Source organism: Centroberyx gerrardi, chromosome 16 (assembly GCF_048128805.1).
Source record: "Centroberyx gerrardi isolate f3 chromosome 16, fCenGer3.hap1.cur.20231027, whole genome shotgun sequence".
NCBI lineage: Eukaryota > Metazoa > Chordata > Actinopteri > Beryciformes > Berycidae > Centroberyx > Centroberyx gerrardi.
Window position 1 is genome coordinate 13315270 of NC_136012.1, and position 13454 is coordinate 13328723.

Genomic DNA, 13454 nt, shown 5'->3' on the forward strand with positions numbered 1-13454 from the left:
CACTTACAACTTCTATCATATCTATTTATACGCCTTGAAAGGTTAGGTTAGGTAAATAGCAAGAGATAGATTAGAATGAGAGTTGAAGCAAGTGCGCAGTCTGTACAGTATGTAGTTTGAGGCCTGTTGGAGCACAGGCTGGTGGCTATAGGCTGATGCTACGCAGGTCTGAGTCGCCCCTTTCAGCTCCAGATTGATGAATCAAATGTAGTCAAGTGGAACCTCCTCAGCCTGAACCCAGATTCAAAATAACCAACCAGGGACACTGCATCTCCTACAGCAGCTATCTACACAGGTGCATTGGACTATGACGGGTGACGCATTTCTATTTCTTTATTTTGCCGCACTGCTATTTCAATTTTTATTTTTTATTTTACTCATCCCTTATTTTCAAGCTCTATATTTCATTTCACATACCTCTGTTTTGTGTTCCCCTGTGCTGTGGCTCTATTTAGTCTCCTGATTGCTCTTTCTCTGAGTTTCTCTGAGCCACACACAAATACAAAACTGAACATGCGAGCACATATGTAAGCACATACACACACACACACACACACACCTGTTGCCGTGTTGGTGTGATAAACATAAGTTCATTACTCAACAGTGGAGATCGGAGGGTAATACATGTAGGCATAGCATTTAATTTGCTTTTTTATTCATTCGACATGATTTGTCAGAGTGTTTTCATTAGCTGCTGAGCTTAGGAGTCTCTTATCAAAACACTAATAAGCAACATCTGACTCCACACATCCCCGAGGGTAATTGGGTAATGGCTCTCCACGTCTATCTCTCTTATTCATGCAATTTACCTTCACCAAAGCACAGTTACACCAAAAAGCATGCCGTTTCATGGCTGGGTAAAATGGACCCTGATGAAAGGAAAGAAGATTGCCTCCTTGGTGCCCACCAATCCCCACTACTATGGTGACGCAGCTTTATGCTGGATTGCTTCCAACTCCTCCAGTTTAGCGGCCCGTCCTAGCCAATGGAATTCAGATCCAGTTCATATTGGCCAGGGATTAAGGCGTTACATAATGTAACACAGATATGCAAAACATTCTGTATTTTTTATGTCAAATTGGCCAAGTGAATAAACTCAACATTCTGTCGAGCAGAGGAAAGTGCCTGAACTGGAGTAATAAAGTGCAATGGCTCTAGTTCACAGCATCAGTTCATTTCCATAGTGGGTTAAGTTTAAATGCTCCATTCAGGAGCTGGGGAGGTGATTCACAGTATTGTGTGTTTATGAGCGCAATGCAGAAGAATAATTACAAAAGGGAACACTAAGTCAAAAGAATACCAAGTCTGTTCTGGCTCTCAGCAGACAGCATAGTCATGTTTGTCTTAATATTTATGACTTCTACAAGGGCATTGCAGTCTCTGGACAGCATTAAAGTCTGCCCCTTGCCCTCCATAAATATTTTCTTTATGGCAGGGAAGTGAGGGAAAGTAGTAACAGGCTATTACATGGATGAGCTGCCTTTCTTAACCTCATCCGCTTTTTATCAGCGAGGATCCTGCTCAGTGACCTGCGGAGACCGGCGGAGCTGAACATCTGTTTGGCTAACCTCATCCACCCATCTCTCCTCCGTGACAGACAGGCTCTTAACCACCGTGCTTATCCATCACCACCCACTGTCCCTCCTCTCTATATCTGTCTGTCTGTCTGTCTGTTCGCCACGGAGAAGGCTGGGCTATTGATCCCAATTCAATGAAGCGGGCTGAAGGTCTGTACAATAGAGCCACACTTTAACTGAGTTGAAGGAGAAGCCCACTGTCAGACACAGTTTTGTCACAGTGAGACAAGGTCAGACTGCCAATGTTAATAGTGCGGTTTTGTAGAACTGAATTACGTTATGAATGTAAAACCCAAGGCACCAGAAAGGGGCAACACATAGGGCATGGTGCTAGACTCAGGCAAAACACTTTTATTTTCTGTGTACAAACAAACAAACACACACACACACACACACACACACACACACACACACACACACACACACACACATTCTAAAGGTCATACGCCAAAGTGTGGCAATGTTAGTTTATGAAACAGGAAACTGGGCACTGCAACAGCATGGTTCAGTAATAAAGTAGCAAGCTATCCGGCACAGCAGACACTCGTGAAGTTGAGACAAAGTTTAAATCTGACCCAACACACTGAATACATTTTTGTAAAGGTGAACAATGCTTCCATCATAAAAACCTACGGGACATATGCTCATTTTATGCATTCACAAGTGCAGAACGAATCTAAAGCTATTGGGTGAATTTTTTCCATAAATTACCTTCTTCCTCACCTCAATTTTTTCATCACAGCAAAAAAAAAAAAAAGAAATGTGAAAAAGGCAAAATGCAATGGGGGACAAGAGTGGAAGGATGTTTGGTCGGAGGAAGTCTTTCTGCACTTGCTGCCATTGTATCATACCAGGCAGTAAAATTAAAGCAGATATGTGTAATTACATAACAAAGAAATACTCTGTTGTGTCAGGCATACGAGTCACATTAGGATAGATAGGACAGCCAGCAGGAAGGATATGGAAGCACAAACTGAAGACAGAGGGCAAGGGAGGGCAGCAGGTAAAAGGCCAACCAGGGAGAGACATACAGGACGGGCAGCGGTGCTCTAACCCCTGGCCCTTTCAGAATGGACCTCTTGACTGGCGCCAGCTTATTGCTGCTTTTAAGCTGCGAGGCTGTGGGAATAAACCGCTCCACAGACCATGCTCTCTGGAAGGTGGGATATTAATTTCCATGTTGTGGTCAAGGTCATGCAGGAAGATGATCACATTAATAATGTAGGGATGAGTCAGAGGAGCAGCTAAGCCCAAGACCAGCGGGTCAGCCAAGTCAAGTCAAGTGGAACCAAGGAACCATTGAAACATGCTGGCCCAGCAGATGTTGCTTTTCGTTCCATTTTTTTATTTATGCATCAAGATTGGTCTCAGGGATATGTTTTTTTTCCCCCCAAGGAGTCCCCTGTTATAAGGGCAGGGTGCTGATTTTTGAATGCAATGCCTGGATGGTCTGTTCATATTTCAGTTTGGCTCATTTCCTGCCTGCAGATTTGACTGAAGCGTATACACTAATTGTACATAATGGACTAAAGACATACTGTTAAAGCTGAGATTCACAGCATGCCAACAAGCCATTTACCCTTGCGATTAACAATGAAAACAAATGGTGTGGGAGTGAAGGAATGGGCAAGCTGTAGCTTTTGATACAACAGACAAAGCCCTAATAAAGCACACACTCTTTTAAGGACATGTGGATTAACCATATAGACTGTGTGGGACACAACATGTCAAGGTAAGAGATCTGACACATAGATATATGTGTTTATACAGTTCAGATAACCTTGCAGGACACAGCATGATAAAGGATGTCCACTATCATTCATCTTCATTTGTCTTGGTCGAGGTGCTAATGAAAAAAAATGTGAGAGAGAGAGACTAAGAGAGAGAATGCAGAGGGACTTCATTCCAGGTTAGAACAATCGGACGTCAACGAATTAACAAAGCTACATTTTCTCCTGAAAACCATTTCCACACTGATGGTTTGTTTTCGGGTGTTTGCATTTGTTGCTGGATTCAATTTGGAAAGGCAAGGAAAATTGTGTGCTGCATCCTCCTCAAGGTTGTGAACTCCATTGTGAAGAAGAGGTTACATCCACTCCAAATCCAATTCAGTTATTCTTGTCTTTCTTAACATTTTACCATTTCCAATACCAAGACAACAGCAGCTTTTAGAAAAACACAGCAAACAAAACACTGCAGCAATGTTTCAATTTGAGCAAAGCACATAGCAAATTGCAGATTGCAGTCTTTTGGCCCTCAGTTTCCTCTCATTCAAACTTTTCTAAGGTGTTCATCATCTTTTGCTTGCTTGGTCTCAGAGGGCTCTTGATTGGGTTTTGTGCCCAGATGGGTCTGTAGTGTGTTGTGGTGATTTCAACACTTGGAGATCAATGATAGAGGGGGGCTCAGATAAACCCAACCAAGCAAGTTGTGCTGATGCAGCAGTGCCTCAATGCCAAGTTATATCAAACTCTGCCCTCTAGTCCTATACTCAGCCAGTATTCATATGCTCAGTGAAAACACACAGAGATCCACAGGCATGCAACCATGCACACACAAGCACACACTGTAAGCACACACGTACACACACATTATTGTGCAATGCACTTGCAACAGGTACACATCTCTGTACATCACATAATAGCCTGGCTGTCTTGACTCTCTCCACTGAGCCATAAGCTAATTAACCATGGCAACGTTTTATGTTTGCGGGCCCAAAATTGGACAGTGCAAATCAAGAAAGTAGCTAATTGGTTGGCAGGACAAGAAAAGGAAAGAGCTAAACAACTCAGTCACCTCTCTGTAAACATTCAGTGGAAATTTTCCACACAAATTACAGCCCAGAGAGCTATGCTCTCTCTCTTTGCTGCATCAATCACCACTCTGGAGCTGTCACTTTCACCCACAGGCGCAATCCATTTTCAAATAGGCAGTCAGCTCTGGCTGGTAGGAGAGAGAGAGTGAGGGAGGGGGGGGAGAGAGAGGGGGGGGAGAGAGAGAGAGAGAGAGGGGGGGGGGGGGGAGAGAAAAAAGCAGAGTCTAGGTGGGCAACAAGTTCAGAAAGTGAAAGTGAGAAACCACTTAGCAGCACTTCCTAAATGGATGCCATCTGGCCCTAGTAGGGAAGCCATTCGTGAAGAGAGAGCAATGCAGGCAGCCATGCTGGCAGGCAGGCCAGCAGGTGAACGCAGTCAGACAGAGACAGCCAGACAGATAGAGGGCTGGGTCCTGCAGCTGCACGGAGCTTTATTTCTGTATCCTTATTCCTTATGACAGACTATTCTCTGGACTCTGCCAGCACCCAGTGTGTCAAGTGTGGCTGACAGAGATGGAGTTCGAGCTCGATTGTTTGTCATCTGACATCAGGGATAAGAGGGGTAGGCAGCAAAATCTACCTGCAAGAGTGAGAAAGTTTGGGGAAAACAGATGAGATTGACAGTGAGAGACAGTGAGTAAAGCCATCTTGAGTAAATAAAAACTGTATTTGCGTGTGTGTACTGTACTGTGTGTGTTTATATGTGTGTGTCTGCCCACACACACATATGCATGGCGTGTGTGTAGTGCATGTGGGTGTCTGTGCACGTATTTGACTGGCAGATTGAATGAGCAAAGCAGGGAGGAAGGAAGGGAGAGAAGGGTTACACAAAAGAAAAGATGGAAAAGCAACAGCGTGAACTAATTCTATTTTTAGTCAAAAGGTCTGGCTGAGGTTTAAATTGATTTGACCCTGTAGATAAAATACACAAAGAAAAGTTTATCAGCCTTTACTTTCCCAGCAGAATGAATGGTTGTGCTGTCCTGCAGGATTTCTACAGGCCCGGCCCAGGCAGCCTGGCAATGGCAGAAAAGGATTAGGCTCAGTGCCGATGGCTGCATTTGATTGGCTCTCTCAGTGAAAAGTCCTTTCTATCACCGCAACTCACAAATCTCTGATCCTTTCAACACAGCAGTGTAAATATTTAGTAGAGGGTTTATCACTAGTACCAACAATTGAAACTAGACTGAAGACAGGAGGTGGCCGCGATGCTCCCAAAATGGCTTTGATGTTCGGTGCTTCCTAGAGGCCAGACATGTGACAGGCAGGGTATCTGTTTGTCCAGGAAGGCTCATTTCACAGTACATTGGGGAGATTATTGTGTCGCCTCTTTCATAATCCTAACAGGATTTTTTGCAGATTCAAGGATTTGCTAAATTTGATGCGAAATGTTGGCAGCTATGCTCTAGGCTGACAGAGGATTTCTCTCTATTTGAATAGGAGCTATCAGTATGCAACATGATTTTCAATAAATATGTACAGTATGTAAAATCAGCCATAGCAGTAATTGAAATAAAGATATAAATAAAGATATATCTGTCTTTATATTGCATATATCACATTTTACTTCCAGTGGCTATTTGTTAGTGTTTGTGGTCATTAGTTAGTCTATCAGCCATAAGTTTTGTCTCACCATTAGGGACAGTAACACATTGGTACATTGAATCTGAGTTTAAATTCCTAAAGGGCCTCTTCTCTCCCAGGGCCACTTCAGAGTTTACTGGGCCATTCAAACTGCTATCAGCTTGGTCATCTTCTCACCTGCAGTTTGTTTGAATTGGTCTGAATCAGAAGCAACATATGTGCAATTAGTGTTTCTCATGGATAATTCCATTTTTGCCTGAATACTGTGATATATAGATTAAAATATTCATCTAAATATTAACACTGCAGAGATTGAAGTTTTAAGAAGCTTTTAAAACCCCATCTCTATCGTAAGCACTTTACTTTGTAATGTTCTATTTGTCTTTTGTGCCTTTTGTTTTGTTTGTTTTTCTGTATTTTATTTTTATCTGTTTTCTTTGACATTATTATTATATATATTTTTAATCCTCTTGTACAGCACCTTGTAACGTTGGTTTTGAAAGGCACTAACCGATAGTGATTATACCCAGCTCATGAAAGCTTTTACATTTGCTTTTCTAAACATGGTCCCACGGTGTCAGGTAGGTCTTTCCTGGGTTAAATCCTCTGTGTGTTTTATGTTTCTGGCAGCAACAACAGTGGTTTGTTTGGACGCAACAGACATTGCGGAATATCACTTTAATTGCTTTGTCTTTAGATAAATCAAAGTTGGCTGACTTCCACTTTTCACTCTTCCAACAACATCAACCATGTTTTGATAAAAGGAACATCTGCTTTTCATTCTCAAATGCCTTTTGGACAACAGAAGCCTCCTGCTGGGAGAGGTTAAGCTCACCTCAGGAATACCCTGTGTGCACATAATCTTGTAGAGAACAAATTCAGTCCCTATCAGTTGGATACTCACTGAAAATAACAGACATCTTTTCATGTCCTGCAGGAGGAATAATATAGAGGAATATTATAACCACTAGTAGCAAGATATGCATGCACAGTGTAAGATTACAATGTCAGCTTGTGAGGGATGTATGCAATCACGCTCCTACTTCCACTACATCCACTGATCCTGGCTCCCACCATTGATACTGTCCTCTAGTGCTATTCTCTGTTGTCAGTTATCTAGAGGTGGGAGGTTACTGTGTATATTTCAATCCAAATTATTCATCCCGAAACCCTTGATCCTGCTCAGGCACCTAAGGGATACACTACTGCTCTGATTGGTTACAGTTCCAACAATGCTACCTTGGTAAATTCTGGCAATAGAAGTATAGACAGCAATCATTTGCACAAACAAGCATCTTGATTTTTGTTTATTGATGTTTTACATAAATAGTCACAAACACAATTCCATGTAATAAAAAATAGGAAAAAAAACAAGAGCAGCAAACCAAATAGCTAAATAAAAAAACATCTACCAATGGCATCAGTTATATACATACAGTGTAAGGTACAGACATTAGATACATGTGACAAATACTTTGATAAGGCAAAGCCAGCTGTTCACGTAAACGTATCACATTTATAAAGTCTGCATTGAATCCACCTATAGGTTGTGTTGTTGTGGGCGGGTCTCGAACCTTTTTGAAGCAATCTGTACAAATTTCATTGGCTGATGACGGTTAACTTTCAAAAGTTCAACTCGTTTCAACTTTTTTGACGGACTGAGTTGTGATATATTCATACACTGTGCACTGCCGATCCATATCATCCATCAACGCATAGGTCTTTGAAGTGCATGGGATAGCATGCGCAGTATGCTCAATGATCTGGTCTAGATTTCCTACATGTGACCATAGAGGCGACCAGATATTAAAGAATGTATGCGTTCTTTGATGGAGTTTATGTGTTAGTTTCTCCAAGTGTAAGAGAGTGAGTCAGTCTGAAATTGAAACCTCTGTCAAATATCTTTTGTAAATTAAATTGGGCCTCCTTAAAAGACATGTATCAAAGTACCTATGGCCATCACCTCGCCTATAAAGATTCACTGCTGCTCACTTTAACTCATCTATATTTATGGAGGTACATGTGGAATAAAGCTTTTCACAGATATTAGCCCATTCCTTGTCGATGAATATCCCCCCAATGTCCTCCCATACCCGCTGCAATGAATCATAGAGGCGTTGCCCATGTTAGCTAACACATCATAAATATTAGCTATGACACGTCCTCTAGCTGTTCAGTTAGAAATGGATTTTTCACCTCTGTAACTTTGAAACGAAGCTTCCCTCTTTCTTTTGGCTCTCTAAAAATTGTCAGAGTTGGAGAAACTCGAAGATGTTATTATTAGAAAGATAATTTATTTTCCTTTTCAATTTTTCCGTTTCAATGATTTTGGAGACCTTCAGTAAAAAGGGGTGCTGGCATCATGAAGCATCTTCTAATTAATCTACCGCAGGGAGTCATAATACGAAGTGGACAGAGGGAGAATAGACTTGAAATTGTTACAAACCTACAGCTACAGCACCCGGAATGAAAAGTAAGTAATCTGCTCACAGCAGTTTTATTAAAAGGTACTATACCACCACAGGTTGAGCAGCTACACACAGTGCAGCACACATTTGAAAGCCACAGCGGTGCAAACCCCTCATATGTGAAAACCAATATTAGATGGAATTCATAAAATGTCATTCCTGAAGCCCAGCATTCTTAAGGTCATGAATTATTTTGTCATCTAGCCAGAAGACATAAGCCAGACCTGTTCATCACTAAATGTGCCCGTCATAAATAATCACTGAAATGGTACTCACCCACTGTCTGGCTTCTCACAGCAATCATTCAATAACACGCAGCTACAGGTGACTCCCCTCACTTTTCCATTAGTGGTGCTCGACTCCCAAATATCTAGAGATGATTCAGGAGTCACTGGAATTTACTCCTCGATTCCTATAGATGAAAGCATAGGAAGCTACGTTTGAAAATAACAAATGAATAAATGATTATAATTTTATTATTCATGCAAAATTAGAAATCCGAATACTGTTGCAAGAGCAATAATAATTTTGCATCAATTTACCCTAAATGCATGAACTGATCTTTTCAAGCTCCAACTCTTCCATACCATTCTAACCCATGATCAGCTCAGTGTGCCCCTTGACCAATTAGCTATTTCATGTACATAGACAAAAAAAAATAGTTGGTCAAAAAAGCAGAGAGTTGACTCTGTTGAGTTGCGACTTCCAGACTCATTGTTGAGAGCCAACCTCGACTCAAGCTTGTTGGAGTTGAGGAATTGACTCTTGGGTCAAACCTCCACCACTTTTTCCCATAGAACTCCAAATTCTATTTATGGGTTACTCGATTTTGCTAACATTTTTATGGGACATAAAATCTCCTTTACATTTTCCTTTACTACAAACACTAGCTTGCAGTTATCTCATCCCCAGTTCAGTCTTAGCTTGCAGACAAGTTAACTGCACCAAGGGTGTGTTGGTACGTGGTAGCATTAGCTAGCAAATTCTGCTTACATTTACCTCTGAGAATCCATTTGTAGTTCAATATTCCCCATTAAGAGGCAGAATCGAATTAATAAATGCCTAATTCACAAAGCAAGGCACTTAGGCATTTTTCTACGTTTTCATTGGCAAACTCATCATTAAGCTGATACGCTTTCTGATGCGTTTGTGTGTTAAGAAACTGTGAAAGCAAAAACATCCATTAAAGGCTAACCATGTTCTTCACTTCAATTCAAGCCTATTTAAGGAGTCTAAATCTAATTCAAAGGCATAAGCCGAGATTGATATCATTATGATTGGCTTCTATAATAGAGGAATTATATAATTGTGAGTAGATTATCTTTTCTGTGGTTGACAGAGTCAGATAGACACACAATGAATTTTAAAGTTCTTTAGCGTCAGCATCATCCTCTATGAGGCAAGGATCACACAAATAATTTCAACAAAGATTAGAGTCAACCTCCACTGAATAACAACTAATGTCTAATTCACCTTGTGCCAAGTTGTTAAAGGAAAAAACAAATTCCAGCTGAGCAAATGGGCCGGCTGGCAGCGGGGGCTATAGATTTTGATTGATTTTCTTTTATTTTCGTGTCATGCACACAAAGTGCCCAACCCTCATGGGTTTACAAGACACCAAAGTTACAGTTGCAGTGTTCATACATTTCATTACATTTCATTTCATTACAAAATTACAGATTATTATACAGCTCGGTCTTAAACAAAATATTCTGCCTTCTCTCCCAAGCTTGGCAAATAAAATCTGCTACAGAAAAGATCCCCTTCTTGAAGCACAACTCAAGTTTTTCATAATCATCCAGCCCAAAGAAATCAACATAAATAGAGGACATTTTACTAAAAAGTACATCCCTTACGTCCTCGTAGACAGTTCAGTAAAGCAAGAAATTAACCTCATTCTCAATTTCACCTAACTCACACAACAAACAAAGTCTGTCCTCCTCTGGAGTAGCTAATGGTAATATTCCTGAACGTAACTGTGCACATAGGGCTTTGTCTTTTGTTTAAATTATACTTCACATAAGGTTCTACACTGTAGCTACTCTTTATGAGACAATAAGTTTGTAATTTTTGCTTATACCATATATCAACAGACCATTTTTCTTTATACATGAGAAACATTTTACTTCTAATCTCCTGAATATCACAAAGTAACCTGTTCTGGAAAATGAATGACAAATCGTTCAAATAAAATAAGGATTTCAACTCATTGGCCCAGGGATGACCATGCGAAATGTCCCAATTAAATATCTTTTTAGTGAGTCTCTGATCAGACATCTTCACAAGTCTATTCCAAAGCCGAAGCATTTGACCTATATGTCTGATGTTTGGAGATTCCCATCCCATATGGCCAAAACTGAAGTAAATTTATGGATTCCCAAAAAAGATCGAATAGCTCTGTGATGCACAGTGTTGCAACTTGTATGTTCACGGAAACCCCAAACACCAGAAGCATAGTCAGACACAGGACACACACATGAATTATACAGTTGTGTATAAGTATGGAATCCCAGATTACCACATTGTTTAACTTCAGTACAGATCCCAGTGCTCTACCCGCTGACTGAGCTAACACTGACAGCTTCTTTAAATGTCATGTGCTCGTCCAGCGTCAAGCCAAGATATTTATACTGATCAGTATATGACAGCACTATTGAACCAAAATTAAAGACAACTGAACTTCTCTCCCCTGATTTTTGTCTAAAATGTACTATTTGTGTTTTGTCTTGATTTACCGCTAGTCTCCATAGATGTGTGCTGCTTGCCGCACAAAACATAGAATGAGGTGGAGATAATATTAGAAGAAAAGGCAACTTGTTTAGCCTCTCCACAAGGTTCTCAGTGGTATGTCTAATTTTCCTGAACAGTACTGCTGCTTTCAGCTCCCACCATTTGTATCCACAATAGCTGAGATGACCTTCATCTTTGCTCTCAGACTGAACTAATTTCCTGCGTATTTGCTGCATATGAGCCCATCCAGTTCCCACAATTAACTATAGGCTTAATAGGCCATTGCTCTCTCCTCAGTAATGCAATTAAAGAAGAGTTCAGTTCCACAAAAACATTCAGAACTATTCGTTTAATTTGGAGCATTGATGTAATTATGTAACAAAGAACATTTGATCACCAGTTTCTTAACACCCCTACTTCATATACCTCTGGCTTCCAAAATCGGTTCTTTAGACCTGATAATACTGGAAGACCTATTCTACACTGCTGCCTTGTGACATGCAACGTCCCTCCAAACTAATGATAAATCAGTTAGAATGCAAGCCTGGGAGGGTGATAACTAAAGGTCAGGGCTGGTGAAATTCTCCCCAGGAACAGACCCTGAGGCCTGGGGAGGCGGAGCAGAGCGGGGCGTATGGGGGCAGAGCAGATATCTGTTGCCCTGGCCTCTGGGTGCCTGAGGACATGCTGGCGTCTGGCCACCGTGGCTGCGGGGGGGACCTGAGGACCGCCAGCCAGCCCGTTCTCTTCTCTCCCGTAGCGGCTGCATCACCATTCCCATCCACCCACCATCCCTCCGTCCACCCCAGCCCCAGCCCGCTAGCCAGAGCCGTAGCCATAGCAACGGCCAGGCCTGCTGATGCCCTTGGGGACCGTTTCTTGACAGAATTCCTCGGTGTCCTCTCTCAGTAAAGGTCGGCCCCACTGCTGAATGGCTGTTTATCTTTGCAGGAGCGGAAGCTTCTGTGTCCCCCGGCTACCTTTATCGCTCTCACTCCTGTTCTATTCTCCCTCGCCACTTATTTGTGAATGCTATACCTCATCTCTAAAATGAGTGTCAAATTTAAAGCTGTAAATTCGGATGTTCTGCGATTCGGAGACAGCGTCGTGTCCGTGAAGCCACAGGACAAAAGCTAGACGCTGTTACTCAACATATTCAGACAGATGAAAACCTGTGACTATGTGTCTCATTCAGGTAGTCAATTTCAGTTAAATTGGTCATATAATGACAATTTTGGTGGGTCTGTTGCTGGATTTCAGCTGTATTTGACCATGAGTTTTCCCATTTGACCACACAAAAGACTGAGGAGACTGTAGACTGAGACAGTGCTGGCCTTTTAGACAACACTGCAGGCTCTGTGAGTGATGGTGAGGGGGTAAGTGCAGGCACTCCTCAGCAGGGATATTTATATTGTCTCCTTGCTGAGGTCACAAATCTTGGCTTCTCTGCGCTGGAGGAGAGGTGCTGAGGAGTCATTGACATTCATAATGGCACGCAGCAATCACACACACCTGATGAACGGCCGGTCATTGGCGCTCCTTGATGATGCAACAGAACGGGTGTCCTTCCAGCAACTGGAGAGGGAGACAGATGGTGGCAAAAGGAAGATATTAGACGGATAGGAAAAGGAGTATGAAGGGAGAGAGAAATGTACTGTCAGAATCCACTGGGAGAATGAAAGGAGAGAATAATCATTCTCAATCAAAAAACATGTAATCCTTTTTAGAGGCAGAACCAGCTGCTGCAGCTTCATTTGTCACCGCCGTGCACCTTTGATACAGACAGATGATCCTTTGCAAGTCAGCTGAATACTGAATACTGAAATTTTTATTTAAATGCAATCTTTTTAAATGATTAGTATAATTGAAATTCAAAGCACATGTTATGTAATGGATTTTTAGTCATGGAGTGAGCTCAAAATGAAGCCTATCTACAATACATCAACCCTCATCTGATACCATGACACGAGGTAGTGATCAGTAATGCACCACTGGAATTGTAAATGTGCCATGCTCCTCCGTAAGCCACTGTTATCAGAAAGAACAAGTGACAAGAATATGAATCTGAACTATTGACTAGTGTGACTCACCCTGATGTTATTGACAGTTGGTTCTCTGCCTGGTGCACTCAGCAAGGTCTTTGTTCTCACATAGTATCCCTGCATAATGTGTTTGAACTGTATTGCCATTCTGCTTATCTGTCTCTCTCAGTTTGAGTCTATCTGCGCCATTAACATCACAATCAATGTCTAATCTTTAGTCAGCAATCATCATCAGTCC